This window comes from Octopus sinensis, linkage group LG19 (genome assembly GCF_006345805.1).
Source record: "Octopus sinensis linkage group LG19, ASM634580v1, whole genome shotgun sequence".
Classification (NCBI taxonomy): domain Eukaryota; kingdom Metazoa; phylum Mollusca; class Cephalopoda; order Octopoda; family Octopodidae; genus Octopus; species Octopus sinensis.
In genome coordinates this window covers 15,383,349-15,406,184 of record NC_043015.1, presented here as the reverse complement: position 1 = coordinate 15,406,184, position 22,836 = coordinate 15,383,349, and the positions used below count along the sequence as shown (strand labels likewise).

The 22,836-nt window shown below is 34.6% G+C and overlaps 1 protein-coding gene across 1 annotated transcript in view; it reads left to right on the top strand.

The window, feature by feature from the left end:
* Positions 1-22,836, top strand: part of LOC115222239 (sodium/potassium-transporting ATPase subunit beta-like) — a 113,917-nt gene that overhangs the window by 76,487 nt on the left and 14,594 nt on the right. The gene's annotated exons all lie outside the window — the stretch shown is intronic.

Genomic DNA, 22,836 nt, shown 5'->3' with positions numbered 1-22,836 from the left:
GGTGTATTTCAGCATAAATATGGTAACAAGAGAATTAACTTCTAAGAGTTACACATTTGATCTTTGAATCACTGATTTTTTTTATAGAATTAAAAACATCCTTTGTAAACAAATTGCTCAGAGCTCAATGGATCATTTATACAATGTGCATCTTTTAACTTCTATGCAGTAATTCAAGTGGGGATACACTAGAGAGATATTACAATGCCATCACAAAGTTAACAGTCTACTCCAAATTACGAGAAACTTTCAAAATATTCAGTAATATTTCCACTGAATAAGCCTCTACATGGTCACTTGACCTGCTAGAAATAGCAACCAAATTTCCTCGAATCACACCCCATTATCTTAATATGAGATGGATACATTGGATTGTGTAATCCTAGATCCCCATGAAAGAGCTAATTGGAATGGGTGTGGGGATAAAGAACAATAACAATGACACTAACAACAGAAGTGACTAATAATATATCGTTGCATCTATAAACATCAAGGTCAGGTAAATCATTGAGAGTAACTACTTTTACCTAGATACAGTGTAACATTGTTTACTGGATGAATTGACGTCAGTCAATCAGTCGATAGACTAACTCTCTTTCAGTTCATTCATCTGCCATCTTTTAGACATTAGACTATGATCATGCTAGGGCACTGGCTTGAAGAGTTTTTGTTGGACAGATTGGCCCCAGTACTTGGTTTTTAAGTCTGGTACTTAGTCCATCAGCTTCTTTGATCTGCAGAGTCACAGGAATGTAAACAAACCAAGACCTGTTGTCAAGTAATGAAGGGTGACAAAGAACATAAACACAAAGTCACAGACACATACACACACAAACACACACACACACACACACACACACACACACACACACACACACACACACACACACACACACATGCACACATACATGTATGACAGGCTTCTATACAGTTTCCATCTACCAAGTTCACTTACAAAGCATTACAGAATGGAATTAATTTATCATTGATACAGCAAATATTCACAAAATAAAAAACTTTGATGTTGTAAGTGGTTATTACTAGATTTAAAAGAAATGACTGTAGAGTTTTCTGATATTGTATGTAGAAGCTGTTTGCTTCCTTAATATTCTTAATAATCATTATTCTCAGAAATGGCTGAGTTGCTAGCACATCAGACAAAATGCCCTACAGTATTTAGTTATAGCTTTCATTGTTCTAAGTTCAAATCACACTAAGGGCAACTTCACCCTTCACTCTTCCAGGAATCAATAAAATGAAGTATCAGACAAGTAGTGTTTGATTCCTATAATGCATCTTAAATGTGAATGGAATTATAATAGAAGATCACAGCAATCTCACTTCAGTTTTTCCTTCTAGCCACTTATGATATGACATCCATGGATATGTCGTCAATGTTGATCAATAGTTCAATGAGTCTACAGTTGTTTTGGTGACGGGGTTGGAGGTTCTGTATTAGCTTCATGAATATGGAAATATCAGTCAATAAACCTTTCTTTCTTGAGAGCACTGGAAAACTACTTATAATAATAATAATAATAATAATAATAATAATTATGTTGATAATGATTATGATCATGAAGCGGATTTCTTACCTTAAAGTTGATCAGAGCAACACTACTATTTGAATGGTAACAATTAGACTGCTGCTGCTGCTGCTACTACTACTACTACTACTACTACTACTACTACTACTACGAAATTTGACATCATTTGACTAAAAGTAATCATTATTATTGTTGATAGCAATGTGGCTGCTGGCAAGTTTCTTGGTAACAGCATGTATAGATAATATTGAATGAAACAGAAGATAGATTCCATTTATGAAAGTCATCTTAATGTTTCGTTTATTATTTTAGAATATTTACTGTTTATTTGGCTAATTTTCACCATCATCAGATTGTTTGCAATTAAGGTAAGATAGGCATTTAGCTGAAGCAGTCACCATCTCTGTATTGACACACCATGAATATTCAATACATTTATGAATATAAAATATACATTAAGCAGTATATAAAGTACTTTGATCTTACAGTTGTGGATTTAAAGAGAGAGAAGGAGATGGGTCAAGGAAATATTGAAAGAGTATAAATTTTATGGATCTTATAAAATTAAACTATAAAGATGTATTTATAAAATTTATAATATATATAAAATATACTTTTTTTTACATCATTCTTAACACAAGACAATTAAGAAAAGTGAATATTAAATAGTTGATGGTAATGATGCTGACGGTGAGATAAATAAGGATGGAGTGAAACTGAATGATGATAATAATAATGAGTACAAGAACCAGCTAAGGGAATACATCCAGTATCTATAGGTTAACTAGTAGAATCAAATCAATGATTTTACTGTCTTCTTCAATTTCAACTTCATGTTTCTGTATGAGGAAAGAAAAAAATGCTTCCCTTATCCAGGGATTATATGACTAACTTCTCACAGACATCTCCTAAGAACTACTTTCAAATAGTTTTGTTTCACTTTACTTCTGCTACCCACTTAATAGAGCTGATAGTTGTTTTTGTGGATTTTTTTCCTTTTAGATAACTTCTAAAATCATGTTTTAACAATTGCTGGTATAATGTTGTTTTTTTTAAATATGTCTAAATAAGGCATGCATTCACATTCTGTATCATTTTATTCTCAGTTCCTTGATATTGATTATCTGACAAGTGTGGAGGTGATGATGGGAGATTATTGATTAATCTTCTAAGAATGTTACAGGTAGAAAGACTCTACTGGAAATTGATATAAAAATGTATTTCAAAATTTGAAAAAAATAAAAATGTTATGGTTGACATTTCACCATTCTGATAATAGGAATAGTATTTCCATTGAATTGTAAGCATCAGGTCTCTCTGCTGCTAAGAAAGTCTTACATCAAATATTTTTATTGAAAGAGTGTACCACACATAAAGTCTATACCTGGCTGCTAATTAGTAACTAATTAACTTTAGACTGGGTCATAACAAAGAAGATAATGTTAATAATATCAGCAAGTTAGGGATAACAGAATCTATTACATTTATAATTAATGCATTAATGATGTGAATGTCTGACAAAGCAACATATTATTGAATGACAACAAGCTGGTAGCTCACTATCATTAAAATGGTTAACCATGAGGAAATAGGCTATTACAAGCATCTAGGAGTTCTTTACTAATTTATTTCTTGAAAATAAAATATTCACCAACTTGTCAAAAAGAAGCAATATTTATTTTATCAATTCTGAATATAATGAATTAAACCCCAATCAATGTCCATTTACATTCAACTTTCAGAATTTGAAATATTACATAAACGCCAGCCCCAACATTTATTTAAAATTGAATTAATCACTGAATCTAACTCTTAGAAGGAAAATGTTTTATGAAACTTATATAATATTTTTATATTCTTGAAAGCCACGATTAATCTATAATTCCAATTATCTTGAGCTGCTAATTCAAATTCCATATTTCATATGGAATCAATTTACTAATTGATAGTGTATGGTAGTAATCACCTACATTTCAGTAATCTCAAAATTGCTAGCCAACAAATCAAATCAAAACCAATGGTTAGTGAAAAAAAAATACATAAATTCATTATTGATATGATATGAAGAGTGAGAAGGGATCAAGGTTTTTAGGGCTCTGTGATACAAACAAACTAACCAACTGCAACACTAACCACAGATATCTAGCCATCTACCTGTCAGGTGGACATGTGAACGAAATTGACTAGATATTCACCAGGATATGGGATAAGTAGCTTAGTTGTGAAAAATTAACCACTCAGTATAGATTACTGATCAGTAGCCTTACATGTACCACTCAGTATTGATTATAGATCAGTAACCTTACAATAAGAGTGAGGTAGACTCAGAGACTCAAAACAACCTGGCAAAGGAAGATATAGAAACTGACCAGACCTAGGTTTAGAAAAGTACTTGCTGACACATGAGATGGGAGAGAGAAGCTAATAGAGACTTACACAGTAGAGAACAACTAGGCATCCCTATGAGACAACCTGCCTTGAGTAACAGACCAGATCTATGTCTGTAACAGAGTTCCAAGATGGAAGGTAACATGATGGTGGAATAAAATTGCAAGTAGAGCCATCTATATATATAAAACTGAGAATGAGTGTCTGTTTGTCTGTCTGTATGTGTGCATCATTAAACCTCAAAAACTATGCAAGCAATTTCATTCAAATTTTACACATGCCTTACTTAGGGTCCATACAATGTCATGGGCCAAAAAATATTTCAACTTCTTGCCTAATGCAAGCCCAGAGCAAACTCTTATCTCTCACACTCTTTCAGTATTACGTGTCAAAAGTGAAACAATAACATCTCTATTGTAATGTGATAATATTTTCAGTTTCATTTCTATTACTTTCACTATGATATATTTATGCATGTATATGTATGTATATGTGTGCATGTATATGTATGTATACATATATATGTATATATATATAAGTATATATATATATATATATATTTATGTATATATATGTTTATATTTATGTATATATATATATATGTATATCTATGTATATATATGTATGTATATATGTGTATATATATATGCATATGTATGTATATATGTGTGTATATATATATATATATGTATATATCTATATATATTATATATTTGCACATATATATTTATGCAAATATATATATGTATGTATATATATATGTATATGTATATGTATATATATTTATGTCAGGTCACTTTCGAGTGCTACTGGTAACATGTAACCCAGCACAACCTGTTGCATGGTCGGGTCGTCAGCGACTAAACTGACAACCCCACCAAGCTTGCTTGGGGAGGAGGGTGTTAATTGGACACCCTGCGGGATGAAAAACAAAACCCGTCAAAGGGTGGAGGAACTCTTGAGAGTCAATGGCCATCCAATAAATGTCTTAAGGCTGTATCATGTGTGGGGACATAGAAATAATCAGACTGAATACCCAATCGCACGGTTAAACCATTGGGAGTGAAGGACTCCTAGCCTTTGTTAGGGCATCCTTCTAGGAGAAGGTAACTCAGGTAACTGGGATAACTCCGACATAAAACCTGCGGCTCAGTGGTTACCGATGATGTTGACTTGTTCTTCTTTTCGGATTATGGCTGCTGTTGCTTTGTGAGTGGGATTGACTCAGTGCACAGCCTATCATCGCTTTAAAAAAAATCTTCTTACACAGGCATTGCATGATAACAACATTGATTAAGCTTCGTGCAATGGCCATACTCAATAACGAGGGGGCAGCATATATATGCATATTCATATATATATATATATACATAGCTGCAGATGTCGCTGTGTGTTAAGAAGCTTCCTTCCCAACCACATGGTTCCGGGTTCAGTCCCACTGCGTATCACCTACTATAGCCTTCAGCCGACCAAGGCCATGTCAGTTGATTTGGTTGACAGAAGCTGAAAGAAGTCTGTTCTACATATATATATATATTTATGTGTTTGTATTTGTGTATGTGTTTTTTACTCCCCCCCCTCACATCGCTTAGAAACTGATGTTGGTGTGTTTACATCCCCATAACTTAGCAATTCATTGGAAGATATCAATAGAATAAGCACTAGGCTTACAAAGAATATATCCAGGGGTCGATTTCTTCAACTAAAAGATGGTACTCCAGCATGGCCACACTCAAATGACTGAAACAAGTAACAGAGTAAAAGAGTAATATTTAATATATATATAATATATATATATATATATATGGATATATGTTTATATATATATATATATATATATATATATATATATATATATATTATATGTAGAAAAATACAAACTGGGACAAGAACGTAAAACATTTAGAAGACGATACAAAAAACACGGACGAGACATTCGAAGCCTTTAATCTTCAGTCAAGAACCGGATCATCCTAGCAATTTCGATCAGCCGAAATTGCTAGGATGATCCGGTTTTTGACTGAAGATTAAAGGCTTCGAATGTCCCATCCGTGTTTTTTGTATCGTCTTCTAAATGTTTTACGTTCTTGTCCCAGTTTGTATTTTTCTACATATAATATATATAGCGGCGTCTGTACCCTCGTTGGCCTTATGTAAGTACATATATATAAATATTTATATATATATATTTATATATAAAATGTAACATAAACGCAATAGAGGACAATAAAACATTTGTTTTGAATTGGAGAAACCGGTGAATGGTATATGAAAAATATGGAATAAAGTAATGAAAACTGATTTTTCCAAACACTGAACGACACAAGCAAGATGTTAAATGACCAGAACATGTAGTAAACTCTTGTGCTAGAGAAAAACCCACCCAAACAGTAAAACAGGCATAAAATGGTGGTAGTGATATAAGGTGGGATGTAAAATGTTTATATTTACTTTAGGGCTCTCTCACTCATTATGTTTATGTTATGTCTCCATCTACCACTCCCCATCTCTCTCTCTCTCTCTCTCTCTCTCTCTTCTCTCTCTTCTCTCTCTTCATTACCCTCCCATCTATTACTCTATTTCACTACCATTATACTGCTTGAGTAACAATAGATGACTCAGTCCTTAAACAACCCTGATTATTATAACACATCTTTATCATTACCAATCACTTACTCTCTATTTCTCTCTCTCTCTCTCTGTCTCACACACACACACACACACACACACACTTCCATTACTCCCTTTTCCATTACCCTGTTTCCCTCCAATCACTCTTTTGTCACTACGTTTAATATGCTGTTTTTCTTTTCAATCTCACTATCAACAACCTATACATCACTCCCTGTTACTATCTCTCTCTTCTCTGTCTTTCTGTAACTCCTATCATCTTATTTCTTCTAGCTTATTCTCTCTTCTGTCATCTTCTTGATCTGGTTCTCTGTCTTCTATTGATCTCCCTTCTATTCACCCTCTCAGTCATGGTGCTTTGAACAACCAGAATCTGTACTGAGAAGACTATTAGACTTGTTGGGTAGAAAACAAGCTTCTTGCACAAGTGCCACAATAAAAGGTATCCAGTACAGTCAGTATCATGATTGGCAAAAGAACAGAGATAACATAGAGTAGAGAGAACTCTTTAGTCATACCAGGGAAAGATAACATCTCCAGTGCTGGTGCCACAATAAAATGCACACTGTACATTCTACAAAATAGTTGGCATTAAAAAGAGAATCCACCCAGTGAAAGCATGCCCAAAATTAGAATGTACAAGGAAAATGTAGTCCCTGACTCACCTAGAAAAGAAGAAGAGCCATGACAACCTGTCCAACCCATGCCAGCATTAAAAACAGACAGATGACAATAACGACAACAATAATGACAATGAACACTTTTATATACAATAAACGGCATATGTTAAAGCATATTATGTCTATTAATGAGACCAAAAATCTGAAACTTTTGTTTCAAATTTTGAGACAGGCCAGCATTTGTAGGAGAGGGAAAGTTGATTACATCAATCCTAGTGTTCAACTCGTACCCAAAAGGATGAAAAGCAAAGTCAACCCCAGTGGTATTTAAACCCAGAACATAAATTCAGATGAAATGCCGCTAAGCATTTTGCCCAGCATTCTAACAATTCTGCCAGCATGCCACCTTAATGCACTAAAATAATAGTTTCAAATCTTGGCACAAGGCCAGCAAGTTCGGGAGAAGGAGTAAGACGATTTTGTTAACTCCAGTCTATAACTGGTACTTATTTTATTGACCCCAAAAGAATGAAAGGCAAAGTCAACTTTGGTGGAATTTGAACTCAGAATGAGAAGACAGCTAAAACACTGCTAAGCATTTTGCCTGGCATGCTAACGATTCTGCCAGCTTGCTGTCTTAATGCTGTGGAATATTAAAAAAACTGTAATAGTAACATACCATTCTATTCTATGTTAAAACTGTTTCATCAATATCTACTGGTATGGTTTCTGTAGTCAAGGCTTTTTTTATAACTCCAAGATATTACTGAGACTGTTTTGTGGCAAATTTAGACTCGTTTGTGTTAAACAAATACTTATTCAATGATATATTTGATTGGTAAGTTAGTACTAACATATTTAATGTATGAAGATAACTAGAAGCAAATATACAGTGACTAAAATTATATTAGTCAGTGATAAATATTATTTTCGTTTTTCCAGCAAACATAATAAACATATCCAGACGTTTTTTTGCCATCCAATTCTATATTTTTGAGATGAGGAATTTATATTATGTACACTGTTTACATTAGCTGGTGTGATGTCCTCATCTTGATAGTTGCTTTCTCTAAGTTTCAGCCACTGTATACTCCAGCCTTCTTCAGGCGTCTTGCAGATAAAGCCATTGGTTAATGCAGTGCACCCACCTAGAGTTTCTGAGTCCAATTCCAGGCAAGGAACTGAGGTAAACCACAAGACACCTGAAGAAAGGCAGGAGCATACAACAACCGAAACGAAGTGAAAGCAACAATCAAGGTGAGGACACTTCTCTAACTGATGAGAACAGTGTACATAATGTTTTATGTCTTCCTCTAACCTCAAATAAAGCATAACATTTATTGTACTTGTAGAAGTAAATATTTAAAAGTGTACATTTGATGATATAAGTAAAATAGAATTATCTCAAGATTAAATATTTCAGACACCACATGAAGTAAAATTTAATGTTGATGTATTTAATGAATGAAGTATAAAATATAAGTTATTGACTAATATATATTTATTACTATAGAATATTTTGAGGTTAATTGAAAGTGTTGAGCTGGCCAAATCATTAGCACTCCAGGCAAATTGCTTAGCAACATTTCATCTGTTTCTATGCCTTTCATCCTTTAGGGGTCAATAAAATAAGTAGTTGAGCACAAGGTTGATGTTATCAACTTGGACCTCTCCCCCAAAACTGCTGGCCGTGTGCCAAAATTTGAAACCAATATTAATACATTATTATTTATAGTTTTATTTATTTTGAGTTCAACTATTAAAAATGAATTAATTCATTCATTTATTTTAATGGGAATAAGGTTGCCTGAAATATTTTCAGGCAAGTGCTCTTTTCACAATTCATGTTTTATGGATTCTTGGGTATGTAATATGAAGTGTAAAAATATTGTAGAACACTACAACTGCAAATTCTAAACCTACAATTATGGAAGAAATTCTTAAAACCATTGTTATATTGTTTCACTACAATAGGAAATTCAATAATCTTAATTGATAAAGCTTCATATTCTAAATACTTCACAGCTAATTTGTCTCTCTTCTAGTTATTGACATCCAGTTCTTAACCACATTTAAACAATTTTAGTGTTGCTAGAGATCTTCCATAAATTTCATGTCTAATTTAATAGCCCCCACCTATTGCTATTTAGTTAGACCAGCAGTTAATCTTAACTCATTATCATCTTCATTATCATCAGTATCATCATTGTTAACATCCACATCATCATTATTATCCTATTTATCATAATTATCTTCTGCTGTCAATAGAATATAATGAACTAAATGCTTATTGTTATAATGCAAGCTATATCACATGTATGCTTTTATAATTTACTTAAGACTGTATGCTTTTACTGAATACAGTTAGATAAAGAAGGATTCAAAATGCAGAACAATTCACTGGATGATAATATCTTCAGAAAACTTGTTTGTAACATCCTTGGCTATTTGCCATTGTTAAAAGATGTTATTAAGAAGACGGTCACAAGCTACTCCTGACAGCCAGTTAGCTAGAAGGAAAAGAAAATAATACTGAGTAGACCATTTCCTTGAAATTTATACATCTATCATTTTCTCTGTTTTTCTCTTGCCTGCATCTCAGTGCGAAGGAGAAGAGAATAGATTATGCAGAAAACTGCCAGGAAAATATATTGTTTTATATCTTGTCTATTTTCAGATTCATTCTTTTGATAGTTCATGAAAGAAACATTACCAGCTCTGTTTTACATATTTACATTTTTTAGTAAAGCAACATGCCGTAATATAGGAAGTACTCTTATGAATAAGAATAACAAGTATTTAGTTTATTTAAATATGTAAGCATATGTTCACTGTTTAATCCTAAATGAATTTGATATAATCCTTCTACTTTAATAATCCTCAAATCATTTTTTAAAAGCATCTCTAATATAAAGAGATAATATTGTCATTAGACTGACTGGGGCCAAGTGTGGAAGATATTATGTGTGATTTAGTTTGGTGAGGGTAACTTTCTTTTAAGCCATGACCTTTGCGTTTTGGTTTTCTGGAATACATAAACTGCTATTGCCATCTTGGATTAGTGCCAGCAATACAGAATTTGGAAATTCTTGAAAATGATACTGCCTTTCAAGAGTAAAACTGTAGACTATCTTAGCCGTAATATTTCATGCACTGATTTTTATGTTAATGTTGACAAATATTAATTGCTATTGTGAGATTTACTTTGGGATGCAGTGAAGCTATTATTGGGTGTTGCTGTTGAATCAGTTCATTGTTTACTATTTTTATTGAGTTATTCATTCTATCTTCAGTAGAAGATATGGACAATAGCTAGGTTTCTGTCTCTCTCTAGCTTTGTTTTAGTTTATTTCTTTTCTTTCTTATAATTTTGTTTTATTTTTGCATATATTTTAGTTTGGTTTTGACTAATTATTTTATTTCTGTTGTGTGTGAATGACGTGCACTTTTCTAGTTCATTAGTTTAGCTGTATGTGGATGGGGTGCGGCTGATGTTCCATGATGTCTTTTGAAATGTGTCATTTATTTTATTTTCATATGCATCTGCATTTAATTTATTCAATGTGTGTGCTGTTTAAGTGATTTGACATCTGTGAATATGGCTTCAGATTCTTTGTGAAAATGACTCCATCAAATGTTTAATAGTTTATGTGAACATTTTCCCTTTGATTTCCAATTGATCTGTGAGAATGATAAAGATGTAGGCGATGAAAAAATAATTGGGAAGCTATTTCATAAGAAATTTCCTTAGCTATGTTAAGATAAACATAAATACCTGGAGAGAAGTTATTGTAATCTGCCTGGTAAGATGTGTTGGATATTGATTAAGTTTATTTAGTGAATGGTAAGCGGGAATGGCATCTTCATATGTTGCTAATATTAAATATGCAAGGAATTTCAATGAAATTTCTTTCTCATGAAATGAAGAAGTCTGAATAGAAGATTTAAGCTGATATCATCAAGGTCTAAAGAGTTTTTTGATAAGCTTTTGGCAGTATATATATATATATATATATATATATATATATATATATATAATATATATATATATATATATATACATATATATACGTATATATATGTATGTATGTGTGTATGGATATATATATATATATATATATATATACATATATGTATGTATGTATGTATGTATGTATGTATGTATGTATGTATGTATGTATGTATGTATGTATGTATGCATGTGAGTTGTCTAAGAGAATAGAGATCAGTCACCATATTCCCTTACATATCAGCTAACTCTGATGATCATAAAGTTATATAATCAGTTAATTACCAAACATTCCATTGTATTCTTTATGTGAAACCGATTGGTAAGACCAGCCATGATGAATATTTGATACTTTACATTTCAGATAATATATATATATATGTTTGAACAGTAAAAATTACAGGGTGACTCAAGGGTTGAGAGTTTTATGTATTAGTACATTTAATAAGTACCACTACACGAAACTTTCAGATCCTGAGTCCCTCTGTACAATCTACTGATTAAGTAATATGTGTGTGTGTATAGAAAAATAATGTAAACAGCAGCTTGCAATGTTTCACCAAAAAGGAAAACTATAATCGTCACTAAATGTGACTACGGTGTTAGAAACACCTACATTAGCTCTTATTTCTAGCAACGTTGGTGTTTCTAACATCCTAGTCATCATCATCGTCATTTAATGTCCATTGTCCTTGCTGGCATGGGCTGGATGGTTTGACTGGCTGGCATGCTGGAAGGTTGCGCCAGGCTCCAGTCTGATTTGACATGGTTTTTTATGGCTGGATACCCTACCTAACACCAACCGCTCTGAGAGTGTAATGGGTATTTTTACACACCACCATCATGGGTGTCATTTGCATGACACTGGTATCTGCCACAACAGCAATTTTGCTCAGCTTGATGGGCCTTCTTCTCAAGTACGACAAAATGCCAAAGAGTTTGGTCATTGCCTCTGTGAGGTCCAACACCTAAAAGGAACTTGGCCATTTGGCCACCATGAGGACCAGTGCTCAAAAGGAACTCAGCCACCTTGCCTTCATGAGGCCTAACACATGAAAGGAACTCAACCACTTTGCCTCCATCAGGCCCCAATGCTCAAAAGAAACTCAGCCACTATGCCTCCATGAAGCCCAGCACTTGAAAGGAACTCAGCCATTTTGCCTCCATGAAGCCCAACGTTCAAAGGTTGATCTTTTATGTGTCACAAGCACATGTGCATTTGACTTGATGGGTCCTCTTAAGCAGTGTACATCACCAAAGATCTCAGTCACTAGTCATTGCCTCTGTGAAGTTCAAAATTCAAAGGTCATGTTTCACCACTTCATCCCATGTCTTCCTGGGTCTACCTCTACCACAGGTTCCCTCCACAGTTAGAGACTGGTACTTCTTTACACTGTTGTCCTCGTCCATATGTATCACATGACCATACCAGCGCAGTTGTCTCTCTTGCACACCACATCTGATTCCTCTTATGCCTAATTTTTCTCTCAAGATGCTTACACTCTGTCAAATATGCACACTGACATTGCACATCCAGCGAAACATACTGGCTTCATTTCTCTCAAGTCTATCCATGTCCTGTTATAACTCATGTTTCACTGCCATGCAGCATCAAACAATCTGCCCTTCACTCTGAGAGAGGGACACTTTGTTGCTAGCAGGGGTAGGAGCTCTCTAACTTTGCCCAACATAATCTTATTCTTACAGCTATGCTCTTGGAACATCCACCTCCACTACTAATCTGGTCACCTAGATACTGGAAGATATTTACTACTTCTAGCTTGCCCCACTGGTAGTTCATAGAGTCTATTTTCCATACATTCAGCATTTATTATGCCTGTGCACCTTCCACATACAAAAGTCTCTGTTAACCTTCCTTTGATGTTGCTGCACCTTTTGTGTGTCCAAAGCTTACACTGCATATTTATGGTGTTGGTACCTACACCTTTTCTACTGATTGAGCAGGGCCATCTCCCCAAGGGGATTTGTGATCTGTCTGCCTTCCTACTTACTATGACTTTGGTTTTTGCTAGGTTAACTCTAAGGCCCTTGTTAGCAAAAAATGCTAGGAAGACAGGCTGGTTCCTCTCAAATTCTTTGTGAACTCTTAAATAAATCTCCTTCTGTGTATATATATACTACCAAACAAACATGATTTTTATTGAACTCCTAATACTTTTTCTGTGTATGTATATAGATACTACCAAATAAACATGATTTTTATTGATCTCCTAATACTTTTTGTTAAATATTTTCTAAAAGACTTTCTTGTAAACTGTTTTTAACATTTTCTTATTAATATCAAAGAATGTATATATGTATTTTAATACTTTTGTGACAACCAGTACTTGACACAACAAAGCTTATACAAAGCTTTACATTTTACTTTTGACAATCTTTTTCTAAAAAAGTGAAACTGGTCCGAATAAACATCTTTAAAATTGCATTTTCAAACCTTCTTTTATATATATATATATATATATATATATATATATATATATATATATATATATATATATATATATATATATTATTAAGGTGGTGCCCCAGCATGACCACAGTCAGAGCAAAAGATTATGTGAATATTTTACAAGAATGTAGTGAATTCAGTAATGTTCATTAATTTCAATCAACATCTGTCTACCTATCTCATACTATGCATAGACAACTCTCCTCAAGGATCTTCTCAGACATTTTGAAATTAGTACCATGTTATTTCAAATGCTAACTGTAAATGGAAAATTCTGTTAGGTTCTTCATTTATATATATCTGAAAGATGAGTATGATTGAAGTATCAATGTTTACATTTACCTTTCATCATACCTTCACATCAGTGTTTGGTTTTTGAGAAGAGGATTTTTCCATCGTATATGATTTCTTACACTTTTGATCCATAGAGTATATTGGCCAGGATACTGGAGTAGGTGGCCAGGTCTTTTACCAATGGAGAAGTTCTTAAGCAGATCAGGCTGAAAATGTCGCTAGAAGCTAGGATCACCAAGCATAGATTGACATATTTTGGTCATATTATGCGGAGAAAATCCCTGGAGAAGGACATCATGCTCGGAATGGTCAGTGGCAAGAGAGGAAGAGACTGACCAAGAACTCGCTGGCTTGACACCATCAAGAGTGATACTGGAATGGACATAGCCAATCTGAAAGAAGCGGCCCAGGATAGAACTGACTGGAGGGCACTGATCCATTGAGTAACCGAGAGTCGACATCGACTGAGCGGATAGATAGATAGATGATTTCTTAAGTATAACATGATAATTAAGAGGCATGTAATGATATTTCTGAATGTACATTTAGCCTCAGTTAATATTGGTTTATTTGTTAAATTCTTTGTATAAACACTGAAACTGTCATTCAGTTTAAGATTGTTTCTGTTGCATTGTTCCATATGCCTGTGAGAAATGCTTATCAATAAAGGCTAGGATATTCTTAGCAAAATTAAATTTAACATTTAAAGAAAATGGTTGTGTGAACTTAGTAATGTTACAGAATATCTTCTCAGTGTGGATTGATATATGTATTGGGTCATTCCAGAAATAATGCGTTTTTTTTTCAATTGTATGAACTAAAATTTGGAGGGGAAACGGGATAAAATACCTGCACCAATTTGTTATAAAGGCAGGTAGTAATTTTATCTTGTACTTATTTTTAATGCAAATTTTGAAGAGTGCAGTTTGATTTTAACAGTTATTTTTTCAAAGCTATAATGAAAGTGACAAAGGAGCATATTTGGCATATTTTGCTTTATTAGTTCAATAAAGGCAACAATGCAACAGAAAGTGTGTGAAATATTAATGCAGTATATGGGGATTGGACAATAAGCATAAGCCAGTGTCAACGGTGGCTCCAGAAATTCCAAGCCAGAAACTACAGCCTTGAAGATGAGCTTCATCTTGGAAGATCTGTAGATCTCGACAAGAACATCCTGCAAACTCTGGTGGAACAAAATCCCATCGTAACTGTTGAGGAACTAGGAGAGAAGCTTGAATTTGGTCATTCAACCATTCATCAACACCTGCGCTAGAAGAAAAACAACCATCTTTGGTTTCAAGATGAAAGGTGTTCTTCCATCAGAATGATGCTCAGTCACCTACAGCAAGAATGACATTCCAAAGGCTGGAGCAGTTTGAATGGGAACCGATACCCCACCCAGCCTGTTCACCGGACATTGCCCCATTCGATTATCATTTATTCTGCAGTTTTCAAAATGATTTGGATGGAAAAAATATGAATTCTGTAGACAAGGTCAGAACAGTGCTGGAGAAGTGTTTTTCATCGTGGACAAATGAATTTTGGAACTGGGGCCCTGCAAGTCTACCAAATAGATAGAACTTTGTTTATCTTAATTTTGAAAAATAATATAAATATTAAAAAAAAACACATTATTTATGGGATGACCCAATATGTATGTATGTATGTATATATGGATAGATGGATGGATGGACGGATGGACGGATGGACGAACGTACGTACGTACATATGGATGGATGGATGTATGGATGGATGGATGGATGGATGGATGGATGGATGGATGGATGGATGGATGGATATGTGTTATATGTCTGCTTGTTCACAAGTGTTACTGGTAATGTGTAGGTCTGTACAACCTACTGCATGGTAAGGTGGTTGGTAACTAAACCAGCTTTCCCATGAGGCTTGTGCAGTGAGAGGGTGTTCAAAATTAGCAGGACAAAAATCAATATCATTCAACAGGATGGATGAACCCAGCATTAGTTCAACATCTAATAATTTCACAGGGACATAGAAATAAATGTGATGGTAAACAACTGCATCACAAAACCACCTCAGAATGATGGATCCCTATTTCTTGTTAAATGTCTATCTTGAAGATAGGATCATTTAGCTTGTAGTTGTCACAGCCAATGCTGGGCTGCTGAAAGGAAAGTTGTTCTACCTGAAAAGTGAATGCAGCTTTGTGCACACTTCATTCATTATAATCAATTTCATGTGCAGGAACTTCTTGGAGAACATACTTTGAAAAACGTTCTATGGCAAAGTGGTGTAGTGCAATGAACAGACCTGACATTTTTGAAGTTTATAATTGTAAATCTGCAGAATAGCAGCTTGGAATATTGATTGTACTATGGCAATGGAGAGATTAATTAGCATCTTGATTGACTGATTAACCCATTTCCAGGGATAGCACTGCTCACCTGTTAAACAAGAAGTGCTTATAAGAGGTGATTTAAACAAAGCTTGCTTAATTCTGGAACTGGCCAGAAACTCCATGAACTCTCTTTGTTCATTTCAATGATAATATCCAAGAAATTTACCACTTTCCCAGTGACTAAGTTAACTTCTGCCATTTATACAACATACATGTGCACACACACATTATATTTTACCTGGTGTGCTAATGATTTTATGAACACCCACACACACATATGTTATGCCTAAAAGTTTTAAGCATTTTTACCAAAGTTTTATGAGTTTTCTAGTTACTGTTTGTTATGTATTTATTTTATGATGTATTTTATTAGCTTCTTGCAAGCCCTGATTTGTTATAAAGTTAGTTTATACCCATATTCAAGTTTGTATATCTTGCATAATAGTTATTTGAATCTCATATGGTGAAGTAGTTCAGCTCTAAAATTAAAATTATATTAAAAACATCGAAGTGGTTCAGATTAAGGATAGGTGAGCAGTTTAGGTCAGATAAGTTTTAGTTAACTTAGGTATTTATGCTCTGTGTAAAGGATTTTGTATGCTATTATTGGTGTTTTATTGATTATGTTGATATAAATTACAGAGTAGTGTTATACTTTGCACACAACAATGGTAGCACCACTCTTAGAAATGGTCTCATATAGCAGAGTACTTTTTCTAATGCAAACCATTTTATTTCTATCACAACTGAGCAAGTTGCTCATATCACTATTTTAACTGTGTTATCAATGTAAATATTCATGTATTACTGTATATAATTTCATTACACAAAAATGAACATATATACATAATTGCATTATATGAAAATGTATCTCAATTTAAAAGCTATGCAAAACCATAGTAATTCTTTCAAACAGAATATTTGATGTTTCTGATGTTTCACAGAAAAGTGTTTTTCCCTATTCTAAAGTAAGTGATGTGTGTGTGTGTGTGTGTACATATGTATGTGTGTGTGTGTGTGTGTGTGTGTGTACGTACACATATGTACATATATATATATATATATACATGTGTATGTACATACACACACACACACACACATATTGCTTACAAGAGGAATTCTTTTTTTTTTCAACTTTAGCTAGCTGGCAGGTAGAGGATGTTCTATTAAAATAACGTGACATATGACATATTTCTCCATGCAACATATGGTGTACACAAATTTAATTGAACTACAAAGCTATACAAATTATTCTTTTGATGAAATAATCTCTTTTAATCTGTCAAACTACACATTGCTGATACAGCAAATAGGATACCTGAAATGTGTCAAACAAATTTGTATTAAAAAAAGAATAATATTTGAAAGGTTTTTTTTATCAATATATTTAGTTATTTATTTACTAATCATGTAAACTTTAATCCATAAGGAAATGTAAGAGGCTGTAGCAGTTATAAGTTCAGGTTTTCCTTATAAAACATTTTGCTTTGTATGTTAAAGTTTGCCTATGTGAAAGAAAAAAATAGGTTCTGTGTCTTAAGAAGAGTATTTAGGTGTAATAATACAATTGAACCATGGTACACATGCCCACTCGAGCAAACTTAGAAAAGAAACATGAGTGTAAAATAGTATAAAGTAAAGTAAGTAATCAGAGATAAATAAAATTAAGATGTTCTGTTGGTAAGAATGTTAACAGTACATGTAATATGCTCTAGTTCATCATCAAGAAAGTAAGAAGTGAAAAAAATAAAGAAGTGAGAAGTGAAAGAATACCTTTTGTAAGGAATGAACAGTTTATGACTGACAGTTCAATATTTTAGGAAAAATAATCAAGGTTTATGCTATAGTTTCATTACAAAAATATAACAAATAAAATAAATGAAAAATTATCTCAGCGTTTTTCCTGAAAAATTCATCATATCATGTCAATATTATTTATTTCTCTTGTTTTATAATTAGAGTTTCAATTGATGCACTTTCAACTTAAACTGTCAAAATAAAATATAATTTGGAATGAAGGCTTTTAAAATCGTTATTACAGTTTCTCTTTATACACAAACATACTCAGACACATTTATTTACACATGTATGCGTGTATACATGGTGGCACTCCGTCGGTTACGACGACGAGTGTTCCAGTTGATCTGATCAATGGAACAGCTTGATCATGAAATTAACGTGCAAGTGGCTGAGCACTCCACAGACACATGTACCCTTAACGTAGTTCTCGAGGAGATTCAGCATGACACAGAGCATGACCAGGCTGGCCCTTTGAAATACAGGTACAACAGAAACAGGAAGAAAGAGTGAGAGAAAGTTGTGGTGAAAGAGTACAGCAGGGTTCACCAGCACCCCCTGCCGGAGCCTCATGGAGCTTTAGGTATTTTCGCTCAATAAACACACACAATGCCCGGTCTGGGAATCGAAACCACGATCCTCCAACCATGAGTCTGCTGCCCTAACCACTGGGACATTGCGCCTCCCTAAGTATATGTTAAGTATATGTGGTCAATAATGTTTATCACTCTTGCACTGCTTCTATTTCATATTTAAATTTATTCTTATGATGTATGCATTGTTGGGGCGTACCAGCACATAGATTTCACACAGTATGCATATAAGCCATAGACTGGTTTTGCAATTGACTTCTATTTTGGTTTTGATAAGTGATGTTGATAAGCCACAAAAATGGCAAAACATCAATGTCCATCACTGCTGAATGGGATTTAGGATGAGTTATCTTGTCTGTCCATGATTTCCAAGTGTTTTAATACCAGGCACTTTGAGGAAGTAATCTCCAACATGCCTAATCACAACCTATCTGCAAACACACAAGCTGTGTACATCAAGTATGTATGGTTAATATATATATATATATATATATATATATATATATATTCTTTCTTTTTTTATTCTTTTACTTGTTTCAGTCATTTGACTGCGGCCATGCTGGAGCACCGCCTTTAATCGAGCAACTCGACCCCTAGGACTTATTCTTTTGCAAGCCCAATACTTATTCTATCGGTCTCTTTTGCCGAACCGCTAAGTAACGGGGACATAAACACACCAGCATCGGTTGTCAAGCAATGCTAGGAGGACAAACACAGACACAAACACACACACACGCATATATATAAATACATATATACAACGGGCTTCTTTCAGTTTCCGTCTACCAAATCCACTCACAAGGCTTTGGTCGGCCCGAGGCTATAGTAGAAGACACATGCCCAAGGTGCCATGCAGTGGGATTGAACCTGGAACTATGTGGTTGGTAAACAAGCTACCTACCACACAGCCACTCCTGCGCCTATATATTATATACATATTTCTTCTTTTATTTTTTATTTTATTTGTTTCGGTAATTTGACTGTACCCATACTGGAGCACCACCTTTAGTCGACCCCAGGATTTATTCTTTGGAAACCTAGTACTTATTCTAGTACTTAGCCGGACCACTAAGTTATGGGGACATAAACACACCAATAATGGTTTTCAAGCAACGGTTGTGGGGGACAAACACATTCACATACACATACACACACACACACACACACACACATATATATATATACTAGCAGTATCACCCGGCGTTGCTCAGGTTTGTAAGGGAAATAACTATAAAGCATTTTTAGAGAGTTATAGCCAAAAAATAGCAAAAAAATGGAAAAAAATGATGGTAAATTTTTTTTGAGATATAAAAAAGGTGAAGTTGCGTCCCCTAGACAGTTTGTGGTTCGTGTTTCTGATTCTCGACCCCATGTCGAATTTATCGTTCTTTTTCAGAACTGGAGGAACTTTTCAAAATTTTCGCTGCGTTAGTTTTGAATTATGACATTGGGCTATGTGTGTGTCAAGTTTCATCAGAATCGGTTGAAAGCCGTGGTCAGGGTGAGGGTACAAGCAAACAGACACACAGAAACACGCACAGACAAACTGCCGTTTATATATAGAGAGATATATATATATATACACATGACAGGCTTCTTTCAGTTTCCGCCTACCAAATCCACTCACAAGGCTTTGGTCGGCCCAAGGCTATAGAAGACATTTGCCCAAGGTTTCATGCAGTGGGACTGAACCTGGAACCATGTAGTTGGTAAGCAAGCTACTTACTGCACAGCCACTCCTGTGCCTGTATATATATATTATATATAGTGAATCCAAACAAAGAAGAACAAACAAGAAAAACAATAACGCGAGGACATGGTACAAGTACTGTATTATTGGACACTCAGGAAAGGAAGGAAAGAGGATTTAACGTTTCAAGCAAAGCGCTTCTTCAGAAATCAAGGAAAGACCAAAGGAAGGGAAGACAGAGGAAGAAAATTGCCAACAATACACACATGGTTACATTATATTATATATATATATATTTGCCATCTAAATATGACTAACCACTAAGGGTGGATGTTACTGTAGCTTGTAGCCCCAGGAGAACATCTTCTCCAGCTGGCTATTGACACACTTTCTGTGCCCTATCAGTATTTGCAAAGGGAGGTCATCCTTCCCTCGTCAACCTAAGTGATACACACAGACTTCAGTTTCTGGGTATTGACCCGTCATCAGCGCATGACAATCACCTTTCTCTTTATTATAGGCACAATGGCCTGACTGAAGAGGGTACATATAACAAAAATACAGAAAGGATGATATGAAATGAAATATTAACAATGAATTAAATGAAATGGCTTACAAGCCCCCCCCCAAAGCTCGCAGTTTCATTTACAATTATGGTTATACTATCTGGGGTGTTCGTCAGTAATGTAAATGAGTAATTCATCTTGCTCTATAACTCCGGGCAAACTGTCATATCGAACATAATGCGCTATGGTTACAGCTGTATCTGAAAACAAATTTATTAATTTATTTACCGTCTCTTTTTCCATTATTACAGCCTTTATTTGCTTAGCTTATATCCTCGGGTTCAATTTCACTCTCGTTTGATTTTTCATTATCGCTAATTTTTTCTCAATTTCTTTATCTTCTGTGTACAATATTACAGCTCTGAGATTCTTTCCTTTTGGTCTTCCTCCTTCCTTGCATACTTTCAGACATTCTTCCACTTTTGCTGACCATTTTTCCCATTTCTCTCGCCTTGAACCTTCACTCACTTTAGTTGCTGTATCTCTCCCTTTGTGTGTTCGATCCTCTACTCGTCAGCATACTTCTTTTTAGTTTTTTTCTTTTTTTGGTTTTGGGTGGTAATTCCACCCGTATTAACTTTCTATCCTCTTTTTCTTCTGTTCTTTCCTCTTCTTTCTCCTTCACTAACTCGTCGTCACTTTCCATATTATCTCCTAAATCCTCTGTCAAAGCTCTTATTGCTTCCTCCAGTGTTATCTTCTTCTCTTGTATTTCTCCTTGAGGACACACATCCTCCATGTGCCCTCTGCTCTTACATTTATAAAACACTGGAGGTCTCCCCTCCACCACAACTCTCAGTGGTGTCTCATTGAGGAACACCAACTCCTCCGGGATGTTATACAAATCTGGCATGGTTATGTGGACTAAAGCTTCCACTGCATAACCCCACTAGTTTATTTCATTCGAATTTTCCACCTTAAGTATGTCCACGTTCTCCTTGCAGTTGTAGATTATTGCAGCTACTATTCTTTCGGTATCAAGTTCCAGTGGGATTTTGCTTATTCGTATCCTCACCACTCTTTTTCCACAATAACTAGGGAGTAAAACCCATTTTTCAGATCTCAACACTGTCGTTGCGTTCCTTTTCACTTCATCTTCATTTTCGAAGCGAACGTCTACCGTAGTGTATTTTCTACCTCTATTGTAGAAGGTAGTTCTTCCTTTAATTTCTTGTAGATATTTTTCAATCTCTTCTACTTCTGCTACTTCTATTCTTTTTGAGATCACATTCCATGTTCTGTATGTTATAGATTTTTTCTCCGCTTTTTTCACTTCATCTTCAGGTGCTGTAACCCTCAGACAGTCTCCTTCCTTCTTGAAGCTGTCGTAGTATTTCCTCAGATTTTCTTTCTCGATAATTATTTCTTTTAACTGTAATTCGTTTGCAGCCAGGCTTTTGCCTGCTGCTCCCGCATAAGTCTGGGCTTGCATACCCAACAAAGAATTCAACAATTCAACACGACGCAACAGTTTTCAACAACAATAATCAAAAAAATTCAACTCACAACCACAAATCCGAAAAACCGACACAAACACTTTCGTGCACGACAATCACCGGTTTATGATGGAAGGGTCCCAATGCAAATACATATATCCTTTTTCCAGTGACTTTTCATCACTGATCTTGAAAAAGTGTATACAAGCAATAATAAATCTCTGAACGAGGTATAGACAGTAACTGCACAACAATGTGAAGTATATTTGCCATCTAAATATGGTTAACCACTAAGGGTGGATGTTACTGTAGTTCCAAGAGAACATCTTCTTCAGCTGGCTATTGACACACTATCTGTGCGTATCACTTAGGTTGACGAGGGAAGGATGACCTCCCTTTGCAAATACCGATAGGG